Source organism: Crinia signifera, chromosome 11, assembly GCF_055691185.1.
Source record: "Crinia signifera chromosome 11, ASM5569118v1, whole genome shotgun sequence".
Taxonomy (NCBI): Eukaryota; Metazoa; Chordata; class Amphibia; order Anura; family Myobatrachidae; genus Crinia; species Crinia signifera.
Window position 1 is genome coordinate 125,431,616 of NC_139227.1, and position 15,270 is coordinate 125,446,885.

Consider the following 15,270-nt stretch of genomic DNA (forward strand, 5'->3'; position numbering starts at 1 on the left):
GTGGGAATAGAACCCATGACCTCAGTGCTGTGAGGCAGTTATGTAACCATTACACCGTCCGTACTGCCCGGTATATATATAACACATGGTGCGAATAGAACCCATGACCTCAGTGCTGTGAGGCAGTAATGCTAACCATTACACCATCCGTACTGCACCGTATATATAACACATGGTGGGGATAGAACCCATGACCTCAGTGCTGTGAGGCAGTAATGCTAACCATTTCACTATCCGTACTGCCCCGTATATATAAAACATGGTGGGAATAGAACCCATGACCTCAGTGCTGTGAGGCAGTAATGTAACCATTACACCGTCCGTACTGCCCCGTATATATAACGCATGGTGGGGATAGAACCCATGACCTCAGTGCTGTGAGGCAGTAATGTAACCATTACACCGTCAGTACTGCCCCGTATATATAACACATGGTGGGATAGAACCCATGACCTCAGCGCTGTGAGGCAGTAATACTAACCATTACACCATCCGTGCTGCCCCGTATATATAACACATGGTGGGAATAGAACCCCTGACCTCAGTGCTGTGAGGCAGTAATGTAACCATTACACCGTCCGTACTGCCCCGTGTATATAACACATGGTGGGATAGAACCCATGACCTCAGTGCTGTGAGGCAGTAATACTAACCATTACACCGTCCGTACTGCCCCGTATATATAACACTTGGTGGGGATAGAACCCATGACCTCAGAGCTGTGAGGCAGTAATGCTAACCATTACACCATCCGTACTGCCCGTATATATAACACATGGTGGGGATAGAACCCATGACCTCAGAGCTGTGAGGCAGTAATGCTAACCATTACACTATCCGTACTGCCCCCTATTTATAACACATGGTGGGAATAGAACCCATGACCTCGGAGCTGTGAGGCAGTAATGCTAACCATTACACCATCCGTACTGCCCCGTATATATAACACATGGTGGGGATAGAACCCATGACCTCAGCGCTGTGTGGCGGTAATGCCAGCCATTACACCATCCGTACTGCCCCGTATATATAGCACATGGTGGGAATAGAACCCCTGACCTCAGCGCTGTGAGGCAGTAATGCTAACCATTACACCATCCGTACTGCCCCGTATATATAACACATGGTGGGGATAGAACTATCCGTACTGCCCCGTATATATATATATATATATATATATATATCACATGGTGGGAATAGAACCCATGACCTCAGAGCTGTGAGGCAGTAATGCTAACCATTTCACTATCCGTACTGCCCCGTATATATAAAACATGGTGGGAATAGAACCCATGACCTCAGTGCTGTGAGGCAGTTATGTAACCATTACACCGTCCGTACTGCCCCGTATATATATAACACATGGTGGGGATAGAACCCATGACCTCAGTGCTGTGAGGCAGTAATGTAACCATTACACCGTCCGTACTGCCCGGTATATATATAACACATGGTGCGAATAGAACCCATGACCTCAGTGCTGTGAGGCAGTAATGCTAACCATTACACCATCCGTACTGCACCGTATATATAACACATGGTGGGGATAGAACCCATGACCTCAGTGCTGTGAGGCAGTAATGCTAACCATTTCACTATCCGTACTGCCCCGTATATATAAAACATGGTGGGAATAGAACCCATGACCTCAGTGCTGTGAGGCAGTTATGTAACCATTACACCGTCCGTACTGCCCCGTATATATATATAACACATGGTGGGGATAGAACCCATGACCTCAGTGCTGTGAGGCAGTAATGCTAACCATTTCACTATCCGTACTGCCCCGTATATATAAAACATGGTGGGAATAGAACCCATGACCTCAGTGCTGTGAGGCAGTTATGTAACCATTACACCGTCCGTACTGCCCCGTATATATATAACACATGGTGCGAATAGAACCCATGACCTCAGTGCTGTGAGGCAGTAATGCTATAACCATTACACCATCAGTACTGCCCCGTATATATAAAACATGGTGGGAATAGAACCCATGACCTCAGTGCTGTGAGGCAGTTATGTAACCATTACACCGTCCGTACTGCCCCGTATATATAACACATGGTGGGAATAGAACCCATGACCTCAGCGCTGTGAGGCAGTAATGCTAACCATTACACCATCCGTACTGCACCGTATATATAACACATGGTGGGGATAGAACCCATGACCTCAGTGCTGTGAGGCAGTAATGTAACCATTACACCATCCGTACTGCCCGGTATATATATAACACATGGTGGGGATAGAACCCATGACCTCAGTGCTGTGAGGCAGTAATGCTAACCATTACACCGTCCGTACTGCCCCGTATATATAACACATGGTGGGGATAGAACCCATGACCTCAGTGCTGTGAGGCAGTAATGCTAACCATTTCACTATCCGTACTGCCCCGTATATATAAAACATGGTGGGAATAGAACCCATGACCTCAGTGCTGTGAGGCAGTTATGTAACCATTACACCGTCCGTACTGCCCCGTATATATATATAACACATGGTGGGGATAGAACCCATGACCTCAGTGCTGTGAGGCAGTAATGCTAACCATTTCACTATCCGTACTGCCCCGTATATATAAAACATGGTGGGAATAGAACCCATGACCTCAGTGCTGTGAGGCAGTTATGTAACCATTACACCGTCCGTACTGCCCCGTATATATATAACACATGGTGGGGATAGAACCCATGACCTCAGTGCTGTGAGGCAGTAATGCTAACCATTTCACTATCCGTACTGCCCCGTATATATAACACATGGTGGGAATAGAACCCATGACCTCAGTGCTGTGAGGCAGTAATGCTAACCATTTCACTATCCGTACTGCCCCGTATATATAAAACATGGTGGGAATAGAACCCATGACCTCAGTGCTGTGAGGCAGTTATGTAACCATTACACCGTCCGTACTGCCCCGTATATATATAACACATGGTGGGGATAGAACCCATGACCTCAGTGCTGTGAGGCAGTAATGCTAACCATTTCACTATCCGTACTGCCCCGTATATATAAAACATGGTGGGAATAGAACCCATGACCTCAGTGCTGTGAGGCAGTTATGTAACCATTACACCGTCCGTACTGCCCCGTATATATATAACACATGGTGGGGATAGAACCCATGACCTCAGTGCTGTGAGGCAGTAATGCTAACCATTTCACTATCCGTACTGCCCCGTATATATAAAACATGGTGGGAATAGAACCCATGACCTCAGTGCTGTGAGGCAGTAATGTAACCATTACACCGTCCGTACTGCCCGGTATATATATAACACATGGTGCGAATAGAACCCATGACCTCAGTGCTGTGAGGCAGTAATGCTATAACCATTACACCATCAGTACTGCCCCGTATATATAAAACATGGTGGGAATAGAACCCATGACCTCAGTGCTGTGAGGCAGTTATGTAACCATTACACCGTCCGTACTGCCCCGTATATATAACACATGGTGGGAATAGAACCCATGACCTCAGCGCTGTGAGGCAGTAATGCTAACCATTACACCATCCGTACTGCACCGTATATATAACACATGGTGGGGATAGAACCCATGACCTCAGTGCTGTGAGGCAGTAATGTAACCATTACACCATCCGTACTGCCCGGTATATATATATAACACATGGTGGGGATAGAACCCATGACCTCAGTGCTGTGAGGCAGTAATGCTAACCATTACACCGTCCGTACTGCCCCGTATATATAACACATGGTGGGGATAGAACCCATGACCTCAGTGCTGTGAGGCAGTAATGCTAACCATTACACCGTCTATACTGCCCTGTATATATAACACATGGTGGGAATAGAACCCATGACCTCAGTGCTGTGAGGCAGTAATGCTAACCATTACACCGTCCGTACTGCCCCGTATATATAACACATGGTGGGGATAGAACCCATGACCTCAGCGCTGTGAGGCAGTAATGCTAACCATTACACCGTCCGTACTGCCCCGTATATATATATAACACATGGTGGGGATAGAACCCATGACCTCAGCGCTGTGTGGCGGTAATGCTAACCATTTCACTATCCGTACTGCCCCGTATATATAACACATGGTGGGGATAGAACCCATGACCTCAGCGCCGTGTGGCGGTAATGCTAACCATTACAACATCCGTACTGCCCCATATATATAACACATGGTGGGAATAGAACCCATGACCTCAGCGCTGTGTGGCGGTAATGCTAACCATTTCACTATCCGTACTGCCCCGTATATATAACACATGGTGGGGATAGAACCCATGACCTCAGCGCCGTGTGGCGGTAATGCTAACCATTACAACATCCGTACTGCCCCATATATATAACACATGGTGGGGATAGAACCCATGACCTCAGCGCTGTGTGGCGGTAATGCTATAACCATTACACCGTCCGTACTGCCCCATATATATAACACATGGTGGGGATAGAACCCATGACCTCAGCGCCGTGTGGCGGTAATGCTAGCCATTACACCATCTGTGGTGCCCCAGTTTCAGATCACCTCAGTCTTCTAAAAAACCCAAAAGCTGGGTTCACACTATGCAATATTTTCAAACAATGTGAATTATAACGATATTGTTAGCAATGCGCACTCCCACGGGACGTTTAAGATCCTCCTTGTCATGCAGTCAAATCGGTAACGATATTGGAAGTGAGGCTGGACAAAAGATCAATGATATAATTCGGGACTTCCCCCTGAATCCCTGCCAAACATTCAGTCGCTGATGATATTGCCAGATTTGACAGCATGTTTATAGGACAGGTGGGATCATTAATGATCCATGGGCACGCACATCATTATCGTGCATAGTGTAGTGTGTACCCAGGTTGTATCTCCTGCTGTCACCCGTACATACACAAACATGAATCCCAACAATGCAGCCTGAATGTTCATGTCGCCGTCTTATGTTGTGAGAGGCGTTTCTGTGTGTGTGACATGTGGAGGTCATTAAGACCGTCTTCTATACAGCGCTGCATTCATACGGCCCTGTTCAATGTATTATATTGTGCAGCTTTAGCCTAGCCGGCTGCATATCACGCGCGCTTGGAATGAGTGCCGGCTTGTAAACACGGCTCTTCGGAAACAGCTCTCACCACAAAAATGCAAACAATACAGGTTGTACGTGTGAAGTCACAGCCCAGAGTCTGTAGATGTGTGGGTGGGGGGGGGGGGATATTAACTTGTACAAACAGAGGGAGGAGGAAGAGGGAGGTCTGCTGATCATCAGTGGTGACCACGGAAATAAGGATCTCCTGTAAGATTCCACATGGCGGAGAATTATAACGGGAACAGCCGGAACAGATGTGCCGTGGATTGCTTCATGCAGGAGGAAACACATTAACGGGAGAACAGTGTGGAATCTCCAAGTTACATGCGCCAAATTGGCAACACACACCGGTATACCCCAGATTTCCAACGTCTGTACTTAGGGTATATATCAGAATCTACGTCCGCCTTTCCTGCCAAGATAGTCACTCTGCACTGTGGAGAAACAAGCACAGTTTGATCTGTATCTCTATGCTGATATACTGATCAGACTGTGCTATAAGCACCCAGTAGAAAACGATTGGCAAGGCAGAAAAGGGGAGCTGAATGTATTTTGAACGATGCACTGCAATGCTAGAATGGACGCTATCTACTGACACTACATGCGACAGTGATAGGCGGCACTTTAAATAAAGTAAACGCTGTGCCCGGATTGGTTGAGGCCCACCACAGATTCTCAGCGTGGTGGACGTCACGATAAAAAAAAAAAAAAAAAAAAACCCACTTCTGCATTTTCAGTCTACATCCTTTGATTGCGTTCTCACGGAATCAAAATTAAATTAAAGGACAAAATATTCGCTGCTCGTTAAAATGCCTGTAAATAAAGTCTGAAGTGATCACGTACCTTCAGAAGTCACCTAACTCATCAGAGTCCACATGTGCACGTATAAAGGGCATCATCCGTCCCAAAATAAACACAACTGAATTTGCTTAATGCGTTTCTAAACAAAAGCTTCATCGTAAAGGTCAAGGAACATTGGAGGCAACTCTAGAAAAGGTTACAGAAAAGCACCAAAGGATATCGCAAGGTTTAATAGACAGTTATGCCCCTTTATGGCCCAAGATACGAGGGAGGAGGTGACGCAGGTGATCAGGGATCAGAAAGCACTCAGATAAATGCACACAGCAGGTATTCTCTGCAATCTCTGGTGTCCTCCCTCAACCAGTAACTATACTGATGCTCAGTCAGATAATTGAGTCCTAGGATTGAAAATCTAGCTTGGGTATACGGGTACTATAACTATACAATAGGGATCAGGATCCTTACTTTGTTTCCACTCATTATCTGGTGAAGCAAAGGCAAATGATGTAAGGCTGTTTATCGACGCTTATGCAACAAAGACACTCAACTCTTCTCCCAAGCTTAGGAGGATAAAAGAAAACCAGAAGAGCCTGCAAATGACATAGCGAGCACGCACAGTCAGTGATAATAGATCCAGGGAATTAAAAATCATCTGATTTTTTTATAGTGCTCTTTCTCAAATAGGATTCAAGGCACTTAACAGATAGAATAAATGTAATACAGTACAGGAACAGTGAAGTACAGAAAAGCTTTTCATAAACAATACTTAAGGGAATGAAGGAAATGCTTGAGTAAACAGGAAAGTCTTGAGTCTGAATTACCTAAAGCAGAATTCTGCAGAGATTATTTATCATTCATATCAGACCCCAACACAGTGCAGTTATAGCCTAAACCAGGCCCATAGTTGGAATATGAAGGTTTCTATAGGGCGGCAATCACTACATTGAGTAAATCCACATTAATAAGCCCAGTTTCTGAAGACAGGTCTCTACGTCTACACCAGGCAGATGCCCTGATATTATTATTATTAAGCAGGATTGTAGATGTGCGCTGTCTAGTATGGAGCAGAGGGGTAATTGTATGAAGCTTGGAGAAGCTATATCTATCCCCATAAAAAAAATCTATCTATCTAAGCGATATCTATCCCCATATTGGATCTGATTGGCTGGTGCATTATCACCTTGCACATAGCGTTATTTGCTGGGGATAGATACCACTGCTCTGGGCTTCCTACATTTACCCCTGAGTTACTGCAAGTTGCAGTGTTTAGGCTACATCTGTACTGCACCTGCTCTGTGTTGTGTGTCAATGAAAGCTGTACTAAAACGCTGTGAGAGAGAGGAAGATTACTCAACCCCTATAGCCCAACACTAACCGCCAGCCGCCCAAACCTAGTGCAGGGGTTGCCAAACGCAGCCTCAAGGCACCCCAACCATCCAGGTTTTCAGGATATCCCTGTTTGCGCAGATATGGTATAATACAACTAATACTAACTATGTCACCTGTGCCTAAGCATGGATATCATTAAATCCTGGACTGTCGGGTGCCTGGAGGACCCTGTGCCCTGGTGCCTCTCCTCTCTTACCCAACATAACCCTCCGCTGCTGGTCTGTGTGCAATTATTCAGCAGAAGTCAATACAATCAATGTGTCAGCGGACACAATGATTACATAACCCGTAGTGTTAGATTTCGGGTTACTAATCTAACAGACAAGAGGTTACATTACATAGGTGTAATAACAACATGTTTGATGCCGCTTAGATTTAACCTTGGCATCTGGCCACTCCGGCACATATAATCAGGGGATGCCCGTCTGAACTACGCCAAGGTTATACTTAAGCCATCAGGGAAAATGTAACAAGCTAGGCATGAGATAATCCTGCTTAATAATAGGTGAGTGCGGGGCTGTGTGCCTCGCATGACAATTGCTGCACTATAGACATTGGTTACTATTGTCCTGTGGAATATTAGTGTCCTCATTCTTCTGTGACAAGTTCTGTAATATCAGCATCACCAGATAACTGGCCAGGGGTCAGAGGAATGTCCCCTGTACCACATACAGGATGGAGACATGCCCACTGTACTGTATACACGTGCTCACACATACATCTATCCTCCGTGCACAGCTCCGTGTGACTCCACAGCGCCAAGTCTCTTTGAGTGCAACTTTTCAGCCACAAAACGGTGAATAAGATGCACAACCAACGTCTACTGATTAAAATGATATGCTTAGAATATTTCTTTATTTACAGTTTCTTATATAGCAGCAGATTCCGTTGCCCTTTACAATTGTAGACAGTGATAAAACAAACAGACTTGGAGGTAAAAGGGCCCTGCTGCAAGCTTACAATCTATATGGACATAGGAGGGTTTATAATGTGTATGACTGCAACTGTATCTGCTTATGAAAATGATACATTTCAGTATATTACTGGCAAACAATGTAGCGTACATTTCCAATGCATATAAAGCAAAAGTCACAAACTGAATATAGGCATGATGCATATTTGCACCATTTTGCAAATAAGACAAATAAAGTCACACGCAAACTACTAGAAGGGATGTTTAACAAGCAAGGAGGCTAGATGTATGTGGACACATCTGTAGATACCATATTTGGGTGCTGCAAGCAGGAGTCTGAGGTGGCTGGGAGAAGATCACCTGATATTCAGACCAAAGCAAATGAGGTGCAGATAACAACAGCTCTGATGACTGTATCTACCACCCCCCCCCCCCCCTCACTACCTTATGTCAGGATATAGGGGCAACTCAGCAACTGGCTGCAGAAGATACATCTGGTGTTCAGCAATCCAGAACTGGTGTATAACATTCTCCAAGTGGTTTAAAAGGAAATAAATATGTGAAGACGACACAAAGCACTTCCCAATTTCCTGGGGTGACTGGGGTCTACGAGTGCACTTTAGATGTCTTCAAAGAAGAACCTATGGACATAAGAACCATACTCCAGGGGGTACATATACTGAAGCTTCTAAAAATGCCCAATCAACTTCTGTGTTCCATCTCTTATGAAGCAATACAGAATTGAGAGATAGAATCTGATTGGTTGCTAGGAGCAACACCTCCACATTTCACTTTTAGAAGATGTAGTACAGTGGTGTTCAGTAATATATATTCACACCATGGCCCAGGGTATAAAGCAAATGACTACCTGGAGGACAGTGCATCACCTTCCTCCCTCTGACTAAAAGCATTTTAATAGGACTTTGCCAGTTTAGGATCCAACTAGAAGTGGTAGTGGGGGTGGTGGTGGTGGGGGGATAACAGAAAGTGGCAGAAACTTCGGCACTAGGACCGCTCTCTCCGCTAGGAAGGGGGTGCAGGAAACAAAGGACTAATAACAGCATTACACACAGCGAAGGGACTACAGTCCTCCCTACGTCACATACCACCCCCACCTATACAGCGAGGGGCACGTACAAGCAGACAGACACAGTGTCCTCACACCAACACTACGTTCTCACACAGTCCGCATAAACACACAGTCACTTCCTGCATTCAGCCTTGATCTGGAACAAAACGGAACAGAGAACAATTACAGACAAGAACAGTGACAGCAGGAGATTAACACACTGACTGCCGGGTGCAGGGGGGGGGGGGGCACAGGAGCCGGTGCATGGCAGCAGCTAATTGTTACCATGTGAATATTTGACACGCTGCCCAGGGCAGATAAGGGCAGCATCCAGCCTTGTTCCAAAAAGCAATTTCCTCTCAAGACAAAACACGAACGCAGTTATGTCTGACGGCGCAGTTGTGGGCGCAACGTGAAGGTGACTCTGGGAACAGGTCTATTCCCTGTGCCCGCCCCAGACTCCTGCAGATGCTTCCCAGAGACATTCCATCTCTTAGCAAAGGGGAACTTGGCAGGGTTGTGAAACTATTTGCAGAATTCCTATTTCAGGGGCTTGCAGACATGCCTGATTGCCAGCAGTTCTGTTGTGCTGCCTTCAGCCGGGGAACAGTAATAATTAGTGACAATTTTACACGTTGTGTTAAAGATTGATGGCAGACTGCTGTCTCTGCCACACCGCCGCCGTCACACCAGCTCCGACAACCACAGGACAGCATGCCGCCTTACACACAATATAACAACCGCCACATCTGTTACACAGTATAGAACACCTAGAACATATGCACTAGCCAAAGCCACATCCAGTTCCTGAGACAGTAACAAGTTTTTAAGGTCGGCTTTGCTATAACAATAAGACTTTGATGCCTTCTTTTTGATAGATTTAGGGTGCAGGGTTCTAGAATAAATACTGTACTATCGATATGGTCATACTGCCTTGAAAATGATGGTTATATGTAAGTGCTGGGACACTGCTATACTCTGAATGGTGGGGACCCAGAGGTGGGGCCACCTACACAAATGGATTCACAGTTTAGACTCCTTACACAATGTAGTGACCATTAAGAGATTACGGAGAGCGCTCCCCTAATCTACTGACTTGTATGTAGCAGGACTCACCTGTCTAGATGCTGCACAGTGATGAGGCTGCTGTCCATTCTCCTGCACAGACAGAGGGAGAGTTACTGATTAGAATCAGGACAATGAGCTACTGAGCAACAGAACTGTGCAATCTCTGCTGTACCAGGTCCTGTGCCCCCACTCCAAGCACAAGGCCTTGTGCCCCCACCCCGGCACCGGTTCTCTAGCCCCTGTACCCTTTTTATATACCATACTGATATTTTTGACTCCTCTTTTATTAAAGATGGGATGTTGCTATGGGCAACCAATCATATTCAATTATCTAATAAGAGGTGCTAAATTAGAGATAGATTATGATAGGTTGCTACGGGCAACAGCCCACCTTCAATGGAATTCAGATCTTAGTAAATAAACCCTGTTGGGTCCCTAGTTTCCACCCTCATCAGTCCCAGTATCCTCCCTCATCACCATACCACTCTCGGCCCCCTCCTTATTACACATCCAGGTTCATATAACACTCAAGGACCCTCCGAATATCACAGTGTCCTCCAATTGTGCAAACTAGGCCCCTTATACCCTCCTAAAGAGCACACTGTGCATCATATGCCCCAATCTCCCATGCACAAAAGCAGTTCTTGCAAGACCACTCCCATACAGGTACCTGTAACCCTAAAAACACAGTGTGTTTAAGCAACCCTACCCACGCCCCCCTCCCTATTCTGTACCGCTCATCCTTGTCCTTGCATCCCCCCCCCCCACACACACACACACTATGCACATACCGGTCTCGGCTACTATCCTAGCAGCCAAGGCCAATAGGATACTAGCTTTTTTTAAAAGGGGTATATAGGCAAGGACTGAAAGTAATATTATCATTATATAGGCCTCATCTGGAATCCTGTGCACCACGTCATAAAACGGATATTATTGAATTGGGAAAGGTACAGAGAACGGCAACTAAACTGATCAGGGGTCTCGAGTCCTTGAGCTACAAGTAAAGGTTAGCCAGGTGGGGTGTATTTACACAGAAGTAGTAGTGTTGGCAGCCTCAATAAATACATTTAAGAAAGGGATAGACCAATTTGTAGCAGAGAAAACATACAGGGTTACACCCCTCAGGGTAATGTACATTAAGCTGCAGTGATACAATGGCCACTAAATATAGGGACATCTAGCTTAATATTACTCAGTCGAGTATATTTTGGTACTTGTGTAGTTTCACGGCGCCAGCAAGGCGCCGTGCGTCTGAGTCCCCTTGCAGTGTTCGCTTCGCTCGCCCACGCTGCGGGCTCGGTGGCTCGCTACGCTCAACCACGCTTTTTAAAATCAACTCCATGCCAACATGGATAGTGGAGGTATGAACTATACATGTTGGCATGGAGTTAAGTTACTTTTTTTAACATAGTTTGTGGCGAGCGTAGAAGCCGGAAGTAGCACGGCGCCATGAAACTACAAAAGTACCTATATTTTATATAGGTTGATATTGATGGACACAAACTATGTACAGTATATCCCCCCTCATCCACATACCGGTCCCTGTATATCCCCCCTCATCTACATACCGGTCCATGTATATCCCCCCCTCATCCACATACCGGTTCCTGTAAATCCCCCCTCATCCATATACCAACCCCTGTATCCCCCCCATCCACATATCAACCCCTGTATCCCCCCCCCCCATCCACATACTAGCCCCTGTATCCCCCCCATCCACATACCAACCACTGTTTCCTCCCCCCCATCCACATACCAACCACTGTATCCTCCCCCCCATCCACATACCAGCCCCTGTATCCTCCCCACCCCATCCACATACCAACCACTGTATCCTCCCCCCCATCCACATACCAGCCCCTGTATCCCCCCCATCCACATACCAACCCCTGTATCCTCCCCCTCCCATCCACATACCAACCACTGTATCCTCCCCCCCATCCACATACCAGCCCCTGTATCCTCCCCCCCCCATCCACATACCAACCACTGTATCCTCCCCCCCATCCACATACCAACCACTGTATCCTCCCCCCCATCCACATACCAGCCCCTGTATCCTCCCCCCCCCATCCACATACCAACCACTGTATCCTCCCCCCCCCATCCACATACCAACCACTGTATCCTCCCCCCCATCCACATACCAGCCCCTGTATCCCCCCCATCCACATACCAACCCCTGTATCCTCCCCCTCCCATCCACATACCAACCCCTGTACCCCCCCATACACAATACCTGCCCCTGTATACCCGCCCCTGTATACTCCCCTCCATACACACATACCCTCTATTCCCCCGCTCCTCCATCCTGCACTGCTCATACTTGTTCCTGTATTTCCCCCCACACACATACCGGTCCCTGTATACCCCCCACACACATACCGGTCCCTGTATACCCACCACACACATACCGGTCCCTGTATACCCCCCACACACATACCGGTCCCTGTATACCCACCACACACATACCGGTCCCTGTATACCCCCCACACACATACCGGTCCCTGTATACCCCCCACACACATACCGGTCCCTGTATACCCACCACACACATACCGGTCCCTGTATACCCACCACACACATACCGGTCCCTGTATACCCCCCACACACATACCGGTCCCTGTATACCCCCCACACACATACCGGTCCCTGTATACCCCCCACACACATACCGGTCCCTGTATACCCACCACACACATGCCGGCCCCTGTATCCCCAGCTACTATACGCTTGTGCCGTGGTTAATTCTCTCACCAGCTCTTCGCCTGTCCCGTGTCCGGTATCCCGGTGTCAACCCCGCTCTAGCCAGTAGTCTGATCACACAGCGTCCTGCGCGCCCCCGGTACACGGAGAGCGACGTGCGCGCCCCCGAACTGGCAACACTGCGCAGGCGTCCGTGTGCGTGAGCGCGCCACCTGCCGGAGATCAGGGAGAAAGCAGAGGGAGCCGGCGCACACAGAGCATAGATCCTGGCTGACATCGGAGACCAGAGAGAAAAGCCCTCTGTCCCCTCACCGCTCAGAGGAGTAAACTGGCCCCCACATTAGGCCGACTTGTCCTAGGGGCAAGTCGGACCCAATTCTCCTGCGAGACGCCCGGCAGCTCCCCGGGAAGCTCACATACAATGTGGCACTTGATGTGCCATTTTTTACATGTGATAAATCGCATAAGATTTATCACATATAAAATAAACCAGGGAGCTGCCGGGCGGTGAGGAGCAGGAGGGGGAGGGCACCGGCGGTGCCGGTGAGCAGCGGCGGCAGTGGGGGCTGGCAGCAGCATCTCTGGGTGCCTCGGGGGATGCCGGTGACAGTGGGGCGGGCGGCGGTGATAATGACCGTGCTCTCATTGTGCAGCTTGCTGGCAGCAGCGTCTCTTCTTGCACCGGGGGATGCCGGTGACAGTGGGGCGGGCAGCGGTGATAATCCTCATGCTGTCACTCAGCGGCCGCTGATTGGCTGAGAGTGCGCTATCTTAGCCAATCAGAAGGCGGATAGTCATTTGACATGTTACTTTAAAGATGTAATAGCCGCCGCTGCCTGCCCGCTGAGTGACAGCACGGTGATTATCACCGCCGCCCGCCCCACTGTCACCGGCATCCCCCGCTGGGCGCTCATTCCCCCCCAGCCCACTGCAGGAGGTTGGATGTGATCGTACCTGCTGACCGTCCGACCTCCTGATCCGGTCCGATGCGCACGGGACCGCGCATCGGACCGGATCAAATGTCAAACACATGCGATTTTGGGACGATTTCATGCGATTTATCGGCCCAAGTGCCGAAATCGCATGGAATCGGCCCAAAATCGCATAGTGTATGGGGGCCTTTACTAAAGCTTCTAAAAGTGAAAAGAGTTGATGTTGCCCATAGCAGACAAAAGAGGGGGAAAAAAAGGGGGTAGAAGGAACTTAATCGCACAGTATAGAATATTAATGTCAATGTAGATTTGAATGAGGCCCCCTATATAGGTGATCTACTTGGATGTATATATCGTGGTAGGGGTGTGCTACCACTGGACACTGGTCAGAGACTAGAATACGTACAGGAAAAGGAGTGTCACTGTGTGGTGCACCAAGAGAATTTACAGTAAAATATAACCTTTATTGTTTAATTGGTAAAAAGCACTAGCGAGATAAAAGGACACAATACATACAAATACAAACATTGAACATGTGAAAATAAAAAGGATATTACTATCCTCACTACGTGGGACTCCACTATTCCACTTCAAAGGATTCTCAGTTATCACTGTAATAGTGTCAATTCAAATGTGTATAATTTGTTGCAGTTTATTAGTAAGTACAGTATGAGAGTGGTGGTGGCACCTGATAAGGTTAATTGGTAACAGATCGTCTGTGCAATAGCTCAGACTGCTATATGTCAGCTAAGTCTGAAAAAGACCAACGGTCCTCTATTTCAACAGAAGAATGTTTTTGGTACTCTTTACCTAGCACGGCGCCCACGATGTCCATCGCGGTCATCGGGGGTAAAAAATCGCGGGCATCGCATGCACTAAAAAAACGGGTGCGACGCGATGCCCGCGATGCCCGCGATTTCCCATAGGGATCAATGTTAAAAGTGTGATTGGACGCGATTTTACTTTTCAATGCCTCAATGCCCGCGATTTTTCCATAGGAAACAATGTTAAATGGGCCACAGAGCCCTAATAGTCCCCCTGAAGTCTGAAATGGCCCCCACAATTGTTAACGCCACCCCACGATCAACGTGAACCCGAAGCGTGGCGAGCGCAGCGAGCCCGCGAGGGGCGGCGGTACGCGTCCTCCGACCTTTTCATACCCCCACTATCCACGTCGGCGTGGAGTTGAGAATAGAATAGTGTGGCGAGCGCAGCGAGCCACTGAGCCCGAAGCGTGGCGAGCGGACGCGGATACCTGTGAAGCCCGCGAAGGGACGCGTTTACCTGTGAAGGTATCCGCGTGCGCTCGCCACGCTTCGGGCTC

General features: G+C 47.8%; 1 protein-coding gene across 2 annotated transcripts in view; it reads right to left on the reverse strand.

Annotated features, from left to right (window-relative positions):
* Positions 1 to 13,185, reverse strand: part of PIK3C2A (phosphatidylinositol-4-phosphate 3-kinase catalytic subunit type 2 alpha) — an 83,504-nt gene extending 70,319 nt beyond the window's left edge. Inside the window, exons 1-2 of one of the 2 annotated variants that reach the window (XM_083164704.1) lie at positions 13,066 to 13,185; positions 10,354 to 10,395 (exon numbers count right to left, since the gene is read on the reverse strand). The gene's annotated coding sequence lies outside the window, so the exon portion shown is untranslated. The remainder of the gene's footprint in view (positions 1 to 10,353; positions 10,396 to 13,065) is intronic. The other variant, XM_083164705.1, reaches the window with a different exon arrangement.
* Positions 13,186 to 15,270: the final 2,085 nt, after the last annotated feature.